Here is a 21,872-nt window from a genome sequence, read left to right as displayed (position 1 = left end):
AAGGCCTGGTAGAATCAAACAAAAGCAAATAGCTGACAATTAGCTATATGGAAGAGTGTTCTGAATGGCATACTGAATGGATACCTGGGAGAAGAGGTCCCGCCTTATGCCACAGGCTTCCCACATAGCCCTAAGCAAGTCATTTAACTGCTTTGTTCATCAGGAGATGTGAGATGTGATTCTACTTCCATTTCTAGCTTGTCTAGACTATGAGAACTCTTGGGTGGTTGATACGTTTACATACATTCCCTAATATGCATATGTTCCCCATAGCTTGGTCTGCATCCCGATATTAATTACAATGGCAAAAATCATGTGGAACAGAAAGACTTCGAAAATAATTTCTCCTGATGCTTGATCTCCATAATCTGTCATCAGGCTCTGGTGCGTAGATCATAATTTCAAGAAAACTCTGTTTTAACAGTTCTGTATTTTGAAATTATATTATCAATTTTTGATTGAAATCACTATCACAGTGCTGCAGCTCATGACAATTTTATTCTGCATTGTTGCTTCAGTGAAGTAGCACAGGTTTGCTTTACTTAAGATCTTCCAAGTTGGCAGTCTGCAAGGAATTGATAGAAAAATGCAAGTGCCCCTCCCTGAGGCAGCCAACTGGGAGACAGTGATGTTTGGCATATTAGCACAGCAGTACACAAAATAGATTTCACGTTTCTCCCCATTGATTTCCCATCTGAAGCCACTAATCCATCCCTGGCTACAGCTGCAATGCCATCACAGGAGCATGCAGTTACAGGCTCTCGAGCAGAACTTACTGTCTTCCCTCAACATGGATACTGTTCTCTTAGAGCTGACATCGTCGAATCAGATGACGCACGCTTTCTCAGTCCTGTTTGACAGAACGCATGGCTTTAATAATCAGTATCTAAAAGTTTCATCAAAATACACTGTGAATAATTTATTAAGGATAGTCTTCCCCTTGAAAACTGCCGGCATTCAGTGTGTTACAGCACCAGTCCGACCATTTTGGATCCATTGTGGCTGACCCTGGGCTCCCGTACACTCCTTCTATATCATGTGAGCTTTGAATTGTGCTTTTTCAGAGCTTTTACAAATCCAAGTCAACTCCACTTATATACATAGACATTTCTGTGACAGTTGTTTTCCCTCTTATTTTTGGCCTTGAGAAAATGATTCTTCCCCTGTTGAAATATTTTTTCTTCCTTTTGTTTTGCAGAACATCATGTCTTATAGATGAACCATGGAGTGCTTTTAAAACACTCTGTGCTGAACAAAATGTGCTAACATGTAGTTTTAGTTATTCATCCATTTCAAAGGCCAGAACTATAGATACACCAGTGTTGGCAAAATCTTGTTATTTTGAGGCTCCCCACTAAAAAGAGTGGAAAAGACTGGAAGGCAGCCTTTTATAAAGATGTGAGTTAAGACTTTTGCTCTTCTTATTGTTTATTCTTTACTTTACATTTCTGAAATTAAAGTACGGGGTGTACTTTTCCTTTCAGCTAGCTCTTGGTGAGCATTTTGGTACAGCTCCCCTACTTGACACTTCCCAGGCAGCAGACACCAGGCACTAATGTTTTAAGGCTATGGTAGCCTGAGACAAGCCCTAGCAACATTTCTAGCTCTGTCTGTCTCCATGGGTGCCGCTTGTAAGGCTCCAGCATCACCTAGCATCTCTTTGGAGAACTGGCATTTCTCAGTCCAACCAAAAGGCCCTCCAAGAGCTGGTTTTCTCTGTAGGACACCAAGAAAAAAAAAGCAGTTGGAAAATAAGTTTGGGGGTCTTTAGGTTTCTTAACACTCGTTCCTATCTTTTTTTGGAGCACAAGAGCTTGTGTCACATGTTAGCAATGAAACATAAGGATGACAGGCTCAGCAGGTACATGTCAGAGGATGCATGTCACTGCCTCTACGTTTCCTGTTTGGCACTGGCTCTCCCTGACCCACCAGTGAATGCAGTGGCTGCCCTTGCTACTCTACTATGCTCCTCTGCAGGAAGCAGCAATTGAAGGGAAGTCTATGCTCTGTCTTCACATTCCAGCCCAGCACCACTACCTCAGCCTCACCACCAGCTGCCTCTGGGCCAACCTGCCCTGACACTGCAGCCACCAGCTAGGCTGAAATCCTCCTGAAGTGACCCCTGAACTCCCTGGGAAATCAGGTTGTCTCCTGAGGGCAGGAGGCAGCTGGAAAGTTATGCAGACACCTCCTTACCTTTGTACGTCCCACCTATCTCGAAACTCCTTGGAGTTTCCCCAGCCCCATAACAGCTCTCTGAGCCCTCCTGTGCTAGTCCTCTGTCAATAGCTTCTCATGAATACTTTCTGATCCTTCTCAGGGATCATACCTGGGTCCTGATTATGATCAGTGCTGCAGAATTTCTTTTTTGGTATTGCAGGTAAAAATTATTTTGTCCTCACCCTTGAGATGGCAACGTATGGTTTTCATGTTGAGAAGCTCTGAGCGAGCTCTGTGACATCATATAATCTATATTGACATCCCTATGTTTCCTAGGATCTTAAACTTGCCCATGCCTAGAGGTCTACTCTGGTGAGTGCTCTGGCTGACAGAGCTCTACTTTGAGTGCACCTTTACTCCTGAAGGATGTGTGACAGACTGTGGGAAAGAAGCCATAACAGACAAAGCAATTTGCAAACCTTCTAAAAGCAATTGTTCCTCAGGTATTATGAGAAAATACAGATCTAAATTGACTACAGAACATGTCTACACAAACAATATACTCTGCACAGAGTTTTTTATCCCACTTGAGCAATTTTGGACTTGTGACCAAAATTGTGAAGAAACCCTTGTTCTCTTCTGTCTCTTCTTCCCCATACATATTTTCTTTTCCAAACTATGGATCCTCTTTTAACCAGCAGATCTGTAGCTGTTTTTCTATAATTATTCATATTATTTGAATAACTCTTATAATAAATGAAGATTTCTGAGGAAAGATCTAATGACCATTCATTTCAGGGACTATGCTATCCATCCATCCTGGAGGACTGGCATGAAGGATACCCATTACCACAGTATTGGATAGCATTTCATTTTATAAATGTGTTAGTGTTGAAGGAATGAATTCTCAATGCTAACTGGAATAGAAATGAGATTTCAAAGATATCTATTTAGAAATTTTTATTACAGGAGTGTATTTCCATGTAAGTGTTAATAGTCTGATTAAGTTTATCTTTGTTTTCTTCGTGATTACTTCCTCTTCAGCCCCAAAATGTTTTCCTTTTCATTTTGCCATTCTGTTCTTAGCAAGTGCTATTATTTGTTAACAAATATTTTTATCCATTACGTAACCTCTTTTCAGATCTTGTTTTGTATCACTGTGAGGGAGAAGAGTGATAGAAATTGAGTGTGAAGGAAGACAGAGGGCATGTGGGAGCTGGCTTGTGCTTCAAGGACAACTAAGTCTAACAGCATCACTAGGTTATTGAATAAAGTAATATAGATTCAGGGAACTGAAATGCATTCTATGACATGTCAGAAGTTCTGATAAACAAGCTATCCTGATGATAGAACTTCAGATTTGTGGATGATAGAACTTCAGATTTGTGGTTAAAGTTTATCATGACTTATTTAACTTGTGTTGATTACTGCCACCTTAGAAATAGGATCAATAAGGACTCTAGAAAGTGTAGACTCAGTATGTGAACTATCCTGCAACTCTTAAGGCATGTTAATTCCCAAATGAAGCCATCTTTAGCAGATGAAGCAGTGATTTCAACAGTAAGTGATCTACCTTAAGATCCAGCCAGAGACAGCTTTTGTTATTTGAATGTGTGTCTATTGAATGTGTGTCTATTGAATATGATCAACTCAAATGTGTTTAAAATTAGTACATTTGTACATAGTTAAAATGCTTTGCATCAGTTCCAGAGCATTTAACTGTTCTGGATTTTCCACTTCATAGTTATTGAATCAAGATTTACTCTAAGGTTTGGATCTTACAGAGCAAGTTTAGTAAATAGGAGATATCCATGAGAAGACTATAAGATTAACACGCACAGTGCACTCCTATAGGACAAACCTGGATAATGGGATAACCTCCAGTACAGTATCCAGACACAGGTCCATATGACAAAGATGTCAGACAAGACAATGTACCATCTATATTCATCAATATTGAAAATATTTTTTTCTTTATTTTCTTATAGTTTTCTTTTCATAGGCTATGGAGTCAGCTCAGCAAAATTAGTCAGCCTGTCCTTAGATGCCTTGTTGGAAAGGATGCAGGAGAACTGCAAAGACTGCAGCATGCTGCTAAGCATCAGTGAATATTTGATAAGGTTTGTTTGGGTAACCTTGGGAAACCTCCCTTTTCCTAAAACACTTTGGGAGTGTAAGGGCCAAGGGCAAACTTTATGCCAACTTTGTCCTTTGAGCCTAGCTAAAAGTAGCCCACAAAGTGTTCCTGGAATTGGATTTTTGGCTTCAAGAGATCCCAAAAGGAAATTCAGCAAAATTCCCAAAAGAGTCAACATGTACCACGCCCCAGTTACAGGTGGATTTAGTTTGTTTAGTTCCTATTTAAATATGTCTTTAGTGTATTCAGGATTCTTCTATAATTTATTTTAAATTTTATTTTAATTATAATTTTATTTTAAAATGCACACAGCTGCACTGGAGTTGGAAAAGGATGCACAATCAAAGAAAATCCTTTGTTCTAGGGGTGATTTTAAAGAAAAACATAATGACTTTCTTTTCCCCTTTGCAATGTGGAAGACCAGTCCAGAGTCAGGGATGGTACCTTCTGCTTTGGGAATAATGCTTCAGCTTGTTCTTGGGTGATTTCATATAAGCTATACTACTTTATAACAAGATTTTTGTAAGTAGTCCCAATATGAATTTCTGAAATACATGTACTAATGTGGATTTGATTGCAAAAGGGGGTCTGATCTCTACAATGTGGGAAGAAATTCTCAGGAAATAGGAAGAATGATGTGGCAAACATGATTATCAGAGCAAACATAACTGAAATTAGAATCATTCTTACATCAGTACCTATATCAAGCTGTTTTCTATCTGTTAAATGGTGATTTGTGATGGTATGGGAAATGTTCCTTGGACAATGGAATTGTTTTTCATACAGTGAACTAAAAACTTTCACTCAAACAGTTATTTTTCAATTTTTATGCTATAAAATAAATTAGAATTAAAAGCATTTAATTCTTTCATTCTCACCTTAGGAGAAATTTTTACTGTTACACCTGGGTTCATGGTCAGTTGGCTAGTCAAGGACAAATGCAGGCAGTAGATTCCAGATTGCTCCAGTGTTAGTAAGAAAAAGCAACTGTTGGTCATTTCTCAGCTTGCAGTTAATGAAGGCTTTCTATCTAGTCAGTGCCCCTCTGTGGGGTATTTAAGAGTTTTACACCAGAAATGGGAGAAAGTCTGGAAGACAAGATCATGGTCAGCTCTCAGTTGCATGGTTAGCTCTCACTTCTGATTTACGGACTGATGAAATTTTTCATGTGCCATGAGCTGAGAAGAGAATGGGGTTCAGTAGCATAGTGGTTAAAGCAACATCACAGTAAGGTGTCCTCCATATCCTCCCAGGCAGCTGCCCAACCTCTGCACTACAGCCTCTTTTTAGTTCAATTGAGAGTGAACCCCATAGCCCAGGTGTGAAGCCAAACAACGTAAATAGGCACAGGGTGGAGAGGAAACCAGTATTTCTGCATCCTATGAGTGCACACTAAAGAAAGAGATACTAGAGGAGCCAGCATGCAGCCACAGCCGTATTTCCTTTGATACTCTGTTCTGAAAATACTTGTGGATTAGGGCATGAGGGAAAATGAGGTCTGTCTGCTTTGTGGATCTAGAGGAATTTAGTTGGTTCTTCGCTACCCTGAGTGCAGTCAAGGCACCCTTCTTCAGCACCTCTTGGACTTGACTCACAAAACAATTGCTGCAGGCAGATGTTATGTCTCCAAAGGAGAGAATGAGAGGGAGTTGGAGTACATAAAACCTTGTAAATAACTGCCTAAAGAAAAAATTAAGAAATACTTAACATCATGTTAAGATCACCACAGCCTGCAGTATTTCAGTATTTGTTGGTTTTTTTTCAATGCTCATCCCAGGTATAAATCCCAATAAATCTGTGCTCCCTTGGATCCAGAGAAGTAGCATGTTTGTCTGGAAGCCATCTAAAGTAGACTGCTGAAGTAGGCAGCTCCTCTGCTGAGCTTGTAACCAATATCTTGTCCTTCTCTGGGGTCTGAGACTTAACAGGCTCTTCTTTCTACTGTAGGTCCTAAGTCCAGCATCCTCTTTCAAAGGTAGTACCCCATAACTTTCCCTTAAGGACTGTTGTCATGGTGCTGCTGTTTTCCTCTTTCCCTACATTTTCCTGTTCCTCCTTAGCCTGAGAGGATTTAGACCACATCCTCCACCTTTCTGGAGAGTGCTCTGTGCATCAGACTGAAGGCTATGCCTGCCTGGCTGTAAATGCAATAAGGCAAAAAGAGGGGAAGAGAAAATACACAATTTTAGGCAAGACAAACTGAATAATGGGTGGAAATGAATGAGATATGTTGGACTCTGAAACCTGCTGGACTCTTTCAAGGTGGAGAGTGAAAGTTACATTTTTTGCATCACTATGGAGGTGAACAGATTTTATTTGTTAGCCTGCCATAGCTAACTCATCATTTACAAAGCAGTCATACTTACCATACTTATCTGTTTTTTCTGGATCTTAAGCTGGTTTTGGTAGACTTTTTTCTTTTCTTTTCAGCTGGTTTTGGTAGTTTGGGTTTTTTTTGAGCTTTTTGTTTTAATCAGAAAAGAATATGGTTTTGTTCTGGTACAGTAACTGGCATTATAACATGAAAGTCTTTAACATGTGTATGTAACAGCTGTGGAGTGCTAATGATGCTGTTGATATCTAACGTGTTTCCTCCTAATTCAGGCCTGTTTGAATTAACATTTAGAATTTGAAGCAAAATATGTCAAAAATTGGGAGGATAGGTGTGAATGGCATCTTTTGACTAGATACCATTTTCCACTTTCAATTGGTTACTATTTGTAAGAGGCATCTGAAAAAAATTCATGTGTTTTCAGAATACTGCATGTGGCCCTATTAAGAAGAAGCTAGAGGTCATGACTTATTTATTCCTTAAAATATGTCTTATAGAGGAGTGACTGGGTGAATGTCTCTGTAACAGATGCAGTCCAGTCACTTGCTAGAGAGTAAAACCCAGAGGAGTGGATGCTTGTTCTTCGGTCAAAGGACCAACCAAAGGTGATTCAGGCAAAACTGGCTGAGAAAAAGATGTGTATTGGCTTTTCTTTCTCTTTTTCCTTTCTTTTTCTCAGTTTCTTCTCTCAATTTTCTCCATATTGCCTTAATACTTGCTTCACCCTTGGTCTGGACTGAGATGTCTCACAGAGCATAAAACTTGTTCTCAAATACAGACAGTTGCAGCAGATGTTGGGTAGATCTGTGTGATGTTTGAGGGATTTGGATACAAAGGAGGAGGAAATCCTTATCCAGGCGTAACTGAGTCACTAAAATGCCTGGGAAGATCTCTTCCACAGACAAGGCAATGGCAAGAAGGGAGCTGGTGCTTAATCTAAAACAATTCAGGGATCCTTAGTGCAAACCAGGACTCGTCTGAAAAATGTGGTCACTGAGCTTGAGTTATATCAAAACATGGCCTTTCCAGGAAAAAAAAAAAAAAAAAGAAAAAAAAGAGAAAAGACAAAATCTGTAGCAGCTGAGTAACTGGGACAAAGGATATGACTGCACAAAAAAAAAATGTTTACTAGGATCTGTTACTGGCCTCTAAGGAGAAAAAACACATTTGAAGCCATATTTGTACAGATAAAAGAGGCCTGTAAAAAAGTTAGAATACACTGATCAAGGGGAATTTTAATTACTCCTACACTGCCAGAAATCTGAACTTCAGAACTGAACTGAATCCTAGGGAAAGAAACAAGTTTAGAAAAAGAGAGACTGTTTACCCATAAGTACTTAAGAACAACTGATCATACTGCAAGTCAGAGACAAGATGGGTTTGCTCAACAGGGAACAGCATAAAAATATTTTATGAAGTACACTTCAAGGGAAAGGAGCTCAGATGAAATGACTAGCATCTATGATTGTTTGAGAAATTTATGAGTGACAAGTGATAATTAAGGGATTTATAGTCAAAGCATGTGTGTGCTTAGAGTCCAGGATTACATCAATTTTTCTTTTCCTCCTTTTTTGATTTAATTATGGGGAAGGTTCCAGAAGTCTGTTTTCAATTCTGTTTATCCTTTGCCTAGGGAAGACCAAATATTGCTGCTTTAAACTCTGTTTAGGAACTGATGGTCTGAGCCATTTTATGATGGTCTGAGCCATTTTGAGATGATGTCCATCTGATATGAGATCCTGCTTTTGTCATACTATTTACAGCTAGGCAGTGATCCATTAAAGCATCTATTTCCCAGTCACCTAATAAGAGTTCCACAGTATTGAATGTGTCCAACCCCACGTAAAGAAACAGAAAAACAGATGATGCTAGGAAAATAAAAGATCTAAAGACAAAAGGAAGACACATCTGACCACATAATTTATCACTTGACCCGAAAAAAAGAAAATTAGAAGGCATGAGGCAGCAGGGACCCCTTATATACAATAGACATACTTTTTTTTTTTTTTCAAAATCCAGTTATTCTCATAGATCTCTTAATCATGAGAATAAATATGCCAGATTTTCTTTGCTTTTCAGTCAGGTTTCTGAAAATATTTCTTTAGAAGAAATGTAATGGCTAAATTATGAAGAAAGACACTGTCTATAACTTTTCAGGAAATACAGTTCTGCAAGTCTGTGTTGTTAAAGGTAAACTATAATCATAACTTAAAATACAATAAATGTTATTATTTCAAAAACATGTTTAAAACTAATTGCAGATGCATGACTATGTCTCTTACATTATTTCAAATATTTCAGACAAGAACATTTTTTGGCCACAGTGCAGTGTAACCAGTTCCTCCTCTCAGCCCGCCTGTTGTCTGCAGCAGTTCAGGAAAGCGAGGTGACAGCCACAGGGGGGGATACCAGCAGATCCAAGTCTCCACGCAGTTATACAAATGCAAGGAGCTGAAGATTTTTTACCCTGAAATTCACTGCATGGGGGCTGGTGCTGGGACTTTGCAATCCCATTTGGAGGATCTAAATTTCCAGTGAAGAATGAGCATGCCTTGGAATGTTCAGTTTCATAAATTCACTTTTACCTTAACTAGTTTTGTCAGGAGCAGGTAAAAGGTCTTTTGTATTCAGAACCACACTAATTCCACAGCTTTAGCATTTCAGCCTTTGTTCAAAAAAGGTTCTTGAGAAAAAGTGTATCCATAATTCCCAGACTCCATCAACAAAGGACTTTGAAGAAAAAAAAATCTCATAGTAACAGAGGTCCAGGATACTATCTCAGTATAGCCAGCTTCCTGTTTACAAAGCTGACTCAAGTGGCAAAATTAGATCTTTAAAATTCTGGAGCATAAGACACCTCAAACTGTGATAAACAAGAATTAGCAAGAATTGTCTTCACAGATTGAACAACAAGATCACATCCTGGGCAGAAGGAAGTGTACCAGACAGAAATACACTAGTTTTAGGACACTCCAGTACCCAATAGATGCATAAGCCATCCCCCAATGCTCTCTGTATCTGTGTCTTTGTGATTTCCCTTTAATCAACTTCAAACTTAGGACAAACCCCTTTGCCATTAAAATCAATGGAAGTTTTATCAGAAGAACTCATCTCACCTTCAGGCTTTCATTTGATTTCTTTCTTTCTTTTTATCTCCCTTATGTTTTGTCTCGAAGAAGACAGTGCTAGTGCAACATCAGTCCATCCATTCGAGAGTATTCTTTATATAGGCTGGGGTAAAGTTTTTAGAATTTAGAAACTACGAACATAAAATGAAACTACTATAAAAGTAAGCCAAAAAGAGAGAGTAACTACTGTGTGAAAATGTTATCAACAGTAATTTCATTTTTATTTCTATTGCATCTCTAATCTGAGGATTTCAGGATACTTCTACTTCTGATAAACAAAGGAAAACCATGACTATTGATCTTTGGCAAATGTATTTTCATAATCAGATTCTACAAGGTATCGATAAGTCTTGAATATGAGCACAGAAAAGTCAACAAGATGTAGAAAATATTCTATTTACTTATGACAAGAGCTATTGTTTGGAAAGATACAAAAAAGATATAGGAGAAATAGCACAGAGCTAAAGGTCTATGAGCATGTAAGAGAATGTATTGAGCTTGAGTATGATCAATCAAGAAATCAATATGCCAAAACTCTTGTTACGGAAGTTAGACTTAGATGAGGAATAAAATAAGGCACGGATCTGACTATTCTACTCACTGACCAACCTGAATAAACACCTGAATCCTGAGAACATTGATTGCAAGAGTGTATTTTCACATATTTATTTATCATACACAGTATTCTTTCCCATTTGTGTTTCTCTGTTTCATTAAAGGATATATATCCACATCCACATCAAAGGATATCCATACAAATGGATATCGCTCACAGAACAGAATTTAAGAATAGGAGTATCTCTTTCTTCTCTTTGCAAAGATTTTTTGACAAGTAAAGGACTTTAGCAGAAATTGTCTCTGGAAAAAAAGCTGTTTGTAGTTTTTGATTATTTTTTGTCTGCATAACTACACATTTCCAGTCTCAAAATACTAAGTTTTTTTCTTATTTCTAACTTTCTTTTGTGAATTTTCTACATTTTTTCCATGGTAGCAGTACGATCCCAGATCTCTGTATTCAAAGGCCTCAGTGATGTTTCACTGTCTGATGTTGTGAATCAACACAGTTGCACTAACCTCTTTGATTCTTTGGTCCTATTTATTCCAAAAAAAGTAACACCAAAACAAACAGCTCTCCAGACTAGTTTTTGGCGGCTGTACAGTAGATTTGGGATTCATTAATTTTCTTTGTAATACTGGGCAAGGTTCTCTTATTTCTGAAGAGCATTGTAGGAGATTAAAAATAGTAACATAAAATTGTGAAGTATTGCAGTCACTCACACAGTGACCTGGATCATTCGTAAGGTATACCACAGATTTGCTGGGGTTTTTTATGGTTTTGTTTTTTTTCAGTGAGAGCAATTCAGAATTGGTAATTTGTCAACGGGTCTTGGGAAATTCCTCTTTCCAATCTGTAAACTAGGCTAATACTGATCATGTTACTCAGGAATGTTTGTTTTCCCAAAACCTTAAAAACTTTTTTCAAACACAGCTGTAGAACATGGCTATCTGTTAAACATTTCTTGTTTAACACAGAGGATAAAAACATCTTAGTGGCATGCTGTCTGTATTTAAAATTCCCCCGTCGACAGGAAAGTCTCTGGAATGAACACTCTGGGGTAGTTAGTCCAGGGATGCTGCACCCTAGAAATGCAACCATGGCACCACTGTTGGTGTTATGCTGTCAGGAGAAGTAATATTCATAAAACAGCATGGAGGTTTGACATCTGGCATATACAGATAGAAGTAATTATTCTATCTTAACCAAATAGTAAGCCAAGGGTGTGATTTTCCACCAGAATAACAAAAGGAAGTCAAAAGATGAGGCAAAGTACACTGAAAAGGTAAGAAGTATCAGTGAATGTGGAGGGCTAGGGTATTAGATGTATGAGAAGATGTGTGATGTTGCAACACAAAAGAAGTGAAGGCTATGACTTCTGAAAAAAGTCAGTCTTAATAAGTAGACCAGTGAAGACAGTAGCTTGATCAATTTAGTAGAACTGTCTGTAGGTATCTGAGTAGCAGGAACACCAAAAAAAGGGGAAAAAATGTTAAAATATTTTCTCCGTGATTACATTACGATTAATTGGACAATAGCCAATAAAGATGGAAGTTTTAACTCCACTCCCTTCAATGCAAGAAGGTGGAAGGGATCATGAGTGTGCTCTACAACAGGTTACAAGAAAAAGAAGTACATTTATTTGGCTTGATCGTGAACTACTCTTTTACTGATACCTTGAGCCCTGAAGGGCCTTTGTACAGTCTTAAGTGAGGCCTCCAAGCTGTGTATGCAGAGCAAAACGGGCTTGAAAATATGATGTATAAAAAATAATAGGCTGGAGTGAAAGTTGCCTAAATGGTTCAGTAGGAAATACTATAAACGAAGGTCTTAAATCCTTGAATATGGTGATATTCTAGGGACCTGACACAGCACCACTGAAAATTCAGAAATTTGAATCTGTGCAAGGGGTAAACATGCAAGATCTTTCAAAATAGATCTTCAAATAATTGTAATGTAATATTTTTGTGGATCTAGTCCACAGACAGAAAATATAAACAGCTTTGGAAGTTCTTGACTCAACAGGGTTAATGACTCAATCATTGTCACTGCTGGGTACTGGTCAGATATGCCTCTGACCTCGTACCCTGCTCCCACATCATCACAAGATGGTACAGAGTCCTATTTTAACCAGATCTGGAGAAATACAAAAAACTGGTGCATCTTGAAAAACTAGGCAGAGTTTTGCATCTATATATACCAAATATGTGGAGAGATAACGCATTTATTTGAGGCAGGACTTCTACAAATGCAAATGGTATGAATTTGCATAGATAGTAACTCAATTTTATAGAGCTGTAGTCTGGGGAAAAATGTAACGGAAAAGTTAATAGAAGCATTTAATAAAGGACAATGAGCAGGCACCATAAATCTAAGCAGGAACAGACAGAGAAATGTATGCAGCAGCTCACTCAGTACGGGAAAGATTCCTTAACTACAGGACATTTAGCATAATGCTATTATGCATTAAATGGCCCATACATAATCTAACAAATCACCAGCAAGTTTATTTTAACTTTCATTGCAAGACAGTTTTGGTAGGATTTGCAAGGATTCTGGGAGTCTAAAGTAGGTGTTTTAGATGTACATGTATCTGGATGGCAGGTGTCTAATTGTCCTTTGTAAGCTAAAACACCAGCAATGGGAAAAGCTCATCTGCGATCTCCAGCTATCCATGAAGCAGTCTCCTGTATTTCATTCACATGTGAGGGAGGTCTTCATTACTCTTGTTGCCTCCTGTGCAGAGATGTATGCTGCCTTCCTTGCAGAGAAGAGGGAGGTGACAGAGGGAGATCTAACCTCAGTCATGCAGAAATCAAGCCCATGTGGTTTCTGAGAAGATGCTTTGCTGACAGTTTTGAAAACTGATGGTGGAAGCATAGCCCTCTTATGACGACCATTTACAATTTCAGGATACCTGTGGTATGAGGATGGAGAGCTTGGTCACCAAAAAAGCAAGGCCAGACAGTGTGCTGCTAGTCCTTTTGCCCATGGACTTCCATAACAAAGTTTTTAAGACCAGAACTTGATTGCAAGCCAAGGCAGTTTCCTGTATTTCCCCTTGGTTCAGAAACATTTGCCCAGAAGAGGGTTTGTACATGGGACCATTTCAGTTGGAAGAATGTTTGCTTGAAGCTGAGGCCCTGCCTGTCACTTCATAAAGTTTTGGAGGACACCATTATAGGGTCTTAATAATTAGATGCCCCTGCAGTAAGCTATTTTATTACCTGAGGACATAATTCAATTTTTTTATCCATCCTTGAAATGAGTAGCACTCCCATTGACATATGCTGGGTTCCTATCTGACTAGAAATTGAACATAGACAAATAATAATTGTATACATCAAGAAGGAAGGAAATGATTGTTACAAAATTCCACATTATGTGCAGTTTTGTCTCTCCCTGTGTCTTTATATGTATGTATACATTCATGGACACTCACATACACAAACACACACACTGAGAGGAGAAACCTCTTAAGTACCTTTCTGTAGTCATCTACCAAGTACAGGAAATTATTTTGATGGTTTTAAATATGTTTCTGAGGTCTAGCAATTACTTAGGAAGGTATCTATAGAAGGTATCTATGTGGTGCATTATATAGCTGTTAAACAAAAGAAATACATTTACGTAAACAGTAGTGTAAGACTACTATAAGAGAACAGTAGGTGCTGATGGAAAATCAGATTTTACAAAGGAGTTATTTGTTACTCTAAGTTATAGCTCTGATAATATTGGAAAGTCCATGTATGTAAATTTCTCTTCCGGTATGAAGTCTCATTGACTTCAGAGAAAATCAAAGAAAATAGGTCTGGAGTGACCTCAGGAGGTCAATGGGTCTATCCCTTGCCCCAAACCAGAAGCAACCACACCTTAAATAGACAGATTTTTTTCTAACCTGCTCCTGAAAATTGCCAGTGGTAGAGATTCTGTAACCTGTGTGGACAATCTGCTCCAGTGCTAAGTAACCCCTATGAATAGAAAGATTTTCTCAACATTTGTAGTAAGTTTCCCTTGTTATCAGTGCAAGCCCATCCCTTTTTCTTTACCCACTGCATATGAAAAAGAACTTATGCTTTTCCTTTTTGGAACTCTTTTTATATCTTCTCTCAGTTTTACCATCCAAAAGCAAACAAACACAGTCATTTAAATCTTTCAACTCAGACCACCATTTTGTTTGGGAAATGGTGAGCATGGCCTTCTTCGTTGTCTTCCTATGCATTTCCTTCAAATGACCCATCAGGGAGGTCTTGGGCTTTTTGTGGTGGACTCCCACTGCCTGCTCATGGCCCAACAGAATTGGCACTGAGCTCAGAGTAGATCAGCTCACCAAATCCAGGTCTTCTACACAAAGATCCTGATTTTTATAGAAGTGAGTGTTTAGAACTATACATCATCCTTTATGATAATGCCCTGTGCATGTCAGATCATCCTGAGAATCCCCTGGCAGGGAGAAGGAAGGGAAATCAGGTCAAACTGGGTGAGGACTTTGTTTAAAAAGACATATAAAGAATATTTTGGAGGCATAGTAAGTGCGTGTAATAGCGAGTAGATTTAAATCAGTTATCTCTGAAAAAGTGATCCTCTGCCTTGTTTCTTCACAGCACTGTAATATTTTACAGCTAGAAGAAAATATTTGTTCTAAGATGCATCAAAGAGTTTATTTTAAGCTATAATGAAAGGTACGAAAAAATTATTCTATGAAGGTTAATTAACCACACTACTTTTTTTGTTTAATCATGATATCATTAGAGATTTCTTCTCAATCAGCTAGATATTGATAATTGCTGTGAATATTTGATGTACTTCAGTAATCTGGGTTAAAGGTACAGATGTGAATAAGCACTTCATTGTTAAATAATGTTTTTCAAATGGAAAACTATTTATCTAATAGGCAAGAAACATCCTGTAATTTCAATATCAATGTACACTGTAGCATTGTTAGGCATTGCTAGTAGCGGCCATATCCTTAAAGGTAATATAGGGTATCTCAGTACCTATGGCCAATGTTTCAGCACAGTCGGCATGGAGACAATGACTAATATCACTGAAGGACATTTGATCCTGAGTACATGTAAGTATCCCAAGGTACAACAACATGGATCTGAATGAGGTTCAAAGCTTCTCTGTTATGTTACTCTTCAGAACAAGAAATTAAAGGGGGTGATCAAAGTATTGAAAAGCTGGAAACTTGTTTGTTGATATATTAAACATATTTTATAATAAAGGAGTTAGATTTTCTAGTGATCTAAAATGGTACACTACCATCAAATCATACCTGACAAAAAAGAATTTGTCCCTGTGTTTTCAAACTGGGCATGTTCTAAAATTGCTAGCTTTTGATTCAGAATTTCCAAACTAAGATAGGGCAGTCAGTGCTTCTGAACTCTTTCAACTGAAGGAGTTTATTTCTTTTCACTGCTCAAGATGAACTCATATCCTGTATTCACTCTTGGTTCAGCACTACGGCTTCAGAAAAACTACACATCCACCATGTTAAGCTTTCCTCTTTGGGAAAAAAAAAGAGATTTTTAAAGAGAAAATATTCAATGCACTTTGATTCTGGTCATAAAATAAAATTCCAGTGTTTTTTTCTCTTTTCTCTATGTTATAAAGGGTGATATACTCGTTTTCTTGCCAAAAGAAGCATTATGTGCAGTAGACTAATCTGTTTTTAAAAACTGCATACTTATCATCATTCTGCTTTAGAAGCTGTATGAACATTAAAGCTTTTATTATTTCTATTAGCAGAACACAGATAATGCCCTTCAGAAAAACAATTAGCCACCAAGTTTGGCTGACAGTTATACAGGTGATTTTAACTGCGCTGTTCGCATAAGAAGTGAATTCAGTTCTTGACAACGGGGATCTGTCTTTGACAATGGAAGAATCCATGTGCCCACCCCGTGTATTTTCTACAGTGATGTAGGAAAATTGTATGTAAGTGAGATAATTTCTGATTTTACATGTTACCATAAATTACTTACTTTAAATAAATTACCATATTTGCAAATGTATGTTATTTAGCGATCCAAACTAAATGCACTGGAATGAGCCAGCATTTTTTATGAGACAATCTTTTAATAAGACATCAAAAAGACAAAGCAGCTTTTCATAGTTCTTCAGAATAATCCTTTGGGAAAAAATGATGCTGTGAATCTATTCTGAATATAAACATCTTACTTATAACCAAGCTGTCTTGGTGCATGTAGACAGAAGCCAGTTTGCAAACATACAAGTTGGGAGAAACATACAAGACTGGAAGGAGCAAACTTTATTATGATGTCCAGTTGCTGGTTATCCGAGGTGACCATATTATATGCCTTTCCATAATGTCACTTCCCATACATTTTTCGTGAACCTTGATCTTAAAATCACTGTTTGTTCCCATACACTATTTCTACATGGAAAAATATTTCCGTACCTCCCTTCTATGATGCATAGAAATTTTTCTCTAGCTGCCTGTCTAAATGCAATGCACGCATGTTATTGATATTCCCAGAAATGGCCCCATCAGAACAATTGGTTTTGGCTCCTAAATGATCCTGGCCATGTTGTGTGTTTCTGGCTGGGTTGGCAGTAGTGTCATGACATCATGAACAAAGTATCTTTCCACACTGCAAAGTCCAAATAAGGGTTGACAGTCTATTTCTTTGTTTGTCTGTCTCGTACTATTTATTTGTCTGACATCTGTGCACATCTACAGAACTCTCAAGGTTCACAGAGGACAGATATGTATGTATTTCCAATTTTTATTGTGGACCAGTCCCTGCCGTAAGCTGCCTCTGAGAAAACTAGCTCTGAGCAAAACACCCTACTGCATGCTATTGCTTTAATGGCATGATTTAGTCCTCAAGTATTTATTAAAAGATAAATTTAAGAGTTTAAACAGTAACTCATAAAATATATCAACAACTAAATTCAGCAGCAAACTTCATGTTGCTGTAAGATTTTTAACTTCTAGATTACCTGATTTATACCTTCAAAGTTTCATTGTTTATCTGTTTGTCTAGTAATTGTCTTTTATCTTGTGAATAGCTGTGAAATTAATATTTTTGGGTATTGAAAGAGGTCTTTGTGTGTAGTTTTGTGGTATATCTGCATGCTTGTTTTTTTTTTTACCCCAAATGTCTGCTCAGTTCTTTTTGTAGTGTTTATGTATTGCTTTTCACTATTAGCATTTGAAGATTTTTCAGCATTAACTCTGAAATGGAATCATAGGTCATTTATCTTAGAATGCATGCTGAGAAGTAATCAATTGTAGCATCATTTTGTTGACAGTGTTTTGAAAGTCTTCCAGAAAAACTCTTTGCCTTGTTCTGTAGTTCATTCTGATTGGATTGATTTATTCTATAAATATTTCCTTGGGTCCCACAAAGGCTGCATTTTAGTGGTTGGCATCTTACTACCCTTCATTGGCAGTATAATAAAAAAAGGATAATGTTGCTCATGAAAATACTACAGCCATTAACACAATTTAATTATTCAGATAAGTACAACAGAGCCATTAATAAGACACAATAATGACGTCAAACACCACCCACAAAACAGGAATGTTCAGTTATATTCCCATGCAGATTTAACAGAATGAAGCCTTGTTTGTGATAAGAAAGAAAAATATTGAATACAACTGCCTAATTCCAAAGCAAAAGTGATTTCAAATTAAGACAGTCAATCCTATTTGTGAAACAGAGCAACATAGTAGATTATTTTATTCTTCTTGAATTATTTTCTATGTAACTTTTATTAATCCCATAACAGAAAAATTTCCAGAGGCAAGACAGACCTTTATTAGCCTCAGGTGAAGGTTTCCTGCTTTAGAGGATGAATACCAATGAACTTAAAAAAATTAAAATAATCGATTTGCCAAAACAAATGTATGCAGGATAGCTGCAAATAGTTTATTAGAATGACAGTGCTATTGTATTTAAAAACCTAGAGACATCTTTGGGGAGATGAACCTGTGTCATCTGTAAAAAGAAGCGAAATTGTTAGATATTTTCAAGTATTTAATGAAACCTCTCATCTGAAACAGACTTGCTAAATTATTTATTGAAAATCTAATTAGTAAGTGTAGCTCTTAGATCTCAGATTTACTCTTTCTGAAATTAACCATATATATCTCATACAACAGGATAGCAGAAGAATTCCAAAGATTGCAGAAATTACTAGGAGGTATTAAAGTAGCGATTTCATCTGTCCATGTAATAATAACTGCATAATTTTCCTCTCATTTGCATTATGGGGAAAGCAATAAATTTTCCATGTTAAGCAATAAAAAAAAAAATCTAATTTCTCCTGTTACATGAAAGCTAAGGCTTTTGCAATTCATGAAGGACAAAGTGCGTCCAAGAAACCAATACTAGGCACCACTGACATTTCCTCCTGTGTTTACCAACATTTTGACATCAAGTAGTGTCTTTCTGACTATAATTGTTGGCAGAAGTTTTTCACTTTCTGAAAGCATGAATTCATACAAACAAATATGGCAATGGACAGCTTTTACTGTTAATTGATTCAGTCTTCTAAAAGGTACTGTGGTGTGTGCAATGCCAGTAAAAGGGAGAATACAATCATTATTAGTCATCATACCTGGAACCATCTAGTATTGCTCGATAGAGGATTAGAATTGGGCTTAAAGAAGGTTATTTTCCTCATGAAAACTGGACTTGATATATTGCCTTTTCCATTCCCTTTTCTTAGTTCCTGGGAATAAAAGGTTTTACATGTACGTGTGCATGTGTAACGTGTTTGTGTGTGAGAAGGAAAGAAAGGGAGGAAAAAAGTATAAAAAGTAATCAGTTGGAAGAAAGATACTCATCTGAAGTGAGTTCTGGGAAAGAATCTGAAAAAGCTAAAAAAGGTTAGGTGGTCAACCGGAGGTTTTTTTCTGTATTCCTGTTGATGCATTGTTTAAAGAATTAATTACCAGTGAGAGGAGACAATAGGAAGAGAATGACTGATCATGATTAAAACACTGAGTCACAGTCAAGCATCATTAACCCTGGAAGGTTACTGGTTCAAGAAATATTGAATTTCTAAGATATCTAGAGAGGCAGTGATATTATTTACAAATTTTTTTTTTTTTTCCGTTAGGAGTTCACATATTATAACGATATAATGTCTTCCCTTAGTAAACTCCACAAGTTTCACAGTGAATTTTCTTTGAAAAAAGGAATATATAATGAAAGAAAATAAATCCCTCAAACAATCTGAACCGGATTTTTCCCACAGCTATAGGAAGCCCTTTCATCAGACCAGACCAAAATATTGTAGAGAAAGATTCAGCTGTTTAAACATGTAAATAGTTACATCTCTCAAAAGACTATAAAACCAAGAGTTTTGAATCATAAACTCTGTTGGAGCTGTGAGGGGCAATCCAGACTGGGGACTCAGGTCTCTGTGGCCCCTCAAGGAGACCTGGGGGCCTGGGGAGAACACACTGCAGGATTTTGAAACTGGATGTCCCTTCTGTTCACAGCCTGGGTAGTACACGTCCCCTCAGGCATTAGCAGCTCGTAATACTCAGCATTACTACATGGGGGGTAGGGTACCTAAAGCGGGGTGATTGGAAAAGGAAAATAGTTCCCAGTCTTCCAGCACCTTACTCTTTTTTGTGCTTGCACACAGCTTTTCATAGCCTGTCCTCCTGCCGCTCAGGAGAGAAGCAGAGGAAATATCCATGTTTCTGGAGCCCAACCCTGTATGTGTCTGGGTTGAGAAGGGAATGCAGCATGTGCCACTGCGATACAGAAATACAGACAGAACAAGTAAGACAGCTCCTGCAGCACTTAGAGGAAATACGACTGTGTCAGAATATAGAAATAAACTTTTCAGGGAAAATATGTATATTTTTTAAAGCCAGATTGGAAAAGATAAACAGGGTAAAGATGTACTCTCTGCATGCTAATGCCAATGGGCTGTGCTACAGTCCAGCATTTGTTTTTATTTCCCTGTTGTTAGCTATTGCAGGTGTTCTCTTATGCCTGTATTTTCATATCCTGCCTTTAATATCATTTATCTGTTTTTCTCTTTTTTTTTTTTTTTTTTATATTAGTCCCAGGAAATGCATTAACTGCCCTGCTGGTTTAATATTTCCTCCTTGCTTCAGAAAGATAGTTTTCAATATTTTGTGCAAAGATTAAAACATTCAGTCAAAGTGCTTGGATTTCTCGTATTTATTGAAGAACAGTATTTATCTTGCCTGTACAGTGCTGGCAATTTTTCCTAGAAATACATCTTCCATATGGGAAATCTTAACCTCTAGTACAATAAAGGCAATAACAGCCACCACAAAACATGAGCAAGACAGGCAGATACCAAGTGAGGTAAAGCTATAAGAAGCCAGGTATTGTTTTTATCATATGGAGACAGATTGTGGTTATTAACAGCTTCTAAATCCTGTTGAAAGCTCATTATGCCCAGTTAGTTACAGTCTAGCTCTCTTTTCATTCTCTCTAGAAATGCAGTAACCCAGGTAGTAAAGGATTCATTCTTCCATGTGCTGGGGAAATGTAAACAAGAAAGCGAGAGGACTGATGGTTATTAGCAATAGCATTGCCATTTAAGAATTCAAGAGGCTCTCTGAAGAGCTGAACCTGTGTCAGATGTGAAAGGAAAGGGTTTTGTGAAATAATTTCATCCCTATAATGAAATCGCTGACATGAAATCTCCCAGTTGCTAAATTATTTAGAGGAGGAAAAAGTAGTAAGTAAATTTGTCTCTCAGAATCTGCTTTTGCCTTTCCTAAAATAATTGCTTCTCTATTTTCTGCTTGCATATTTTCCTCTGGAGACTTTTTACATCCACAAATTCCAGGTGGACTTTTACCCAGTATAGGCTTTTAAGAGTTTCTTTTATGAAGTAAATCATACAGTAGGAAATAATGAAGGTAGACACCAGATTAAACTTGGGATGCAATGCCCAGTAGCAGCAACCACAGAATCTTTTTGGACATGTAGGTTTTATGTGAAGGAGACCTGCAAGGAGTTCTCATGCTGACCAGTGTGAGTGTCTCAGCCAAAGTCCTCCTCTCTCTGAACTCTGAACATAGGCCAAGCGGACCTTTATAAAGGTCTTTCAAATGAAAAGTAAAGTCCAAGTCCTGACGAGAGCAGGCTGAAATGTCAGAGCAGAGTTCACACTCTTAAATGTTTATTTTTCGAATGCTTCTTTCACTTAGTCAGATTTTGTCTGAGTGTAGTTTATGAGTTAATTTCATTGTGAAGATTTTGTTAGAGCACAGGCACAGCCAGCAGAAGGCTTTTTCTCTGGGTTTTGGAACTGACCTCACTGCAGACACAGGTGTTTAAATTCAGATGCTTTCCAGAATTTACCTGCTTTGATCAGGACAATGACAAAACACCCATTACTGCAAGACCCCTTTTACACTTACCGTTACACTAAGGGTAACAACTGCTTCTGAAAATATGTCTTTGTAAATAAATATTGATTGAGCTTTTGCCTTTTGCTTGTGTTCAAATATCAGTGTTTATGACTCACTTGATTCTTTGCAATTCTCCTTCATGCCATTATGCTAACACATTTCTTTGGTGAGCT

The sequence above is a fragment of the Strix uralensis genome, chromosome 1 (assembly GCF_047716275.1).
Source record: "Strix uralensis isolate ZFMK-TIS-50842 chromosome 1, bStrUra1, whole genome shotgun sequence".
NCBI classification, from domain to species: Eukaryota; Metazoa; Chordata; class Aves; order Strigiformes; family Strigidae; genus Strix; species Strix uralensis.
The sequence above is the reverse complement of the archived record's forward strand: the minus strand, read 5'-3'. Positions refer to the sequence as shown.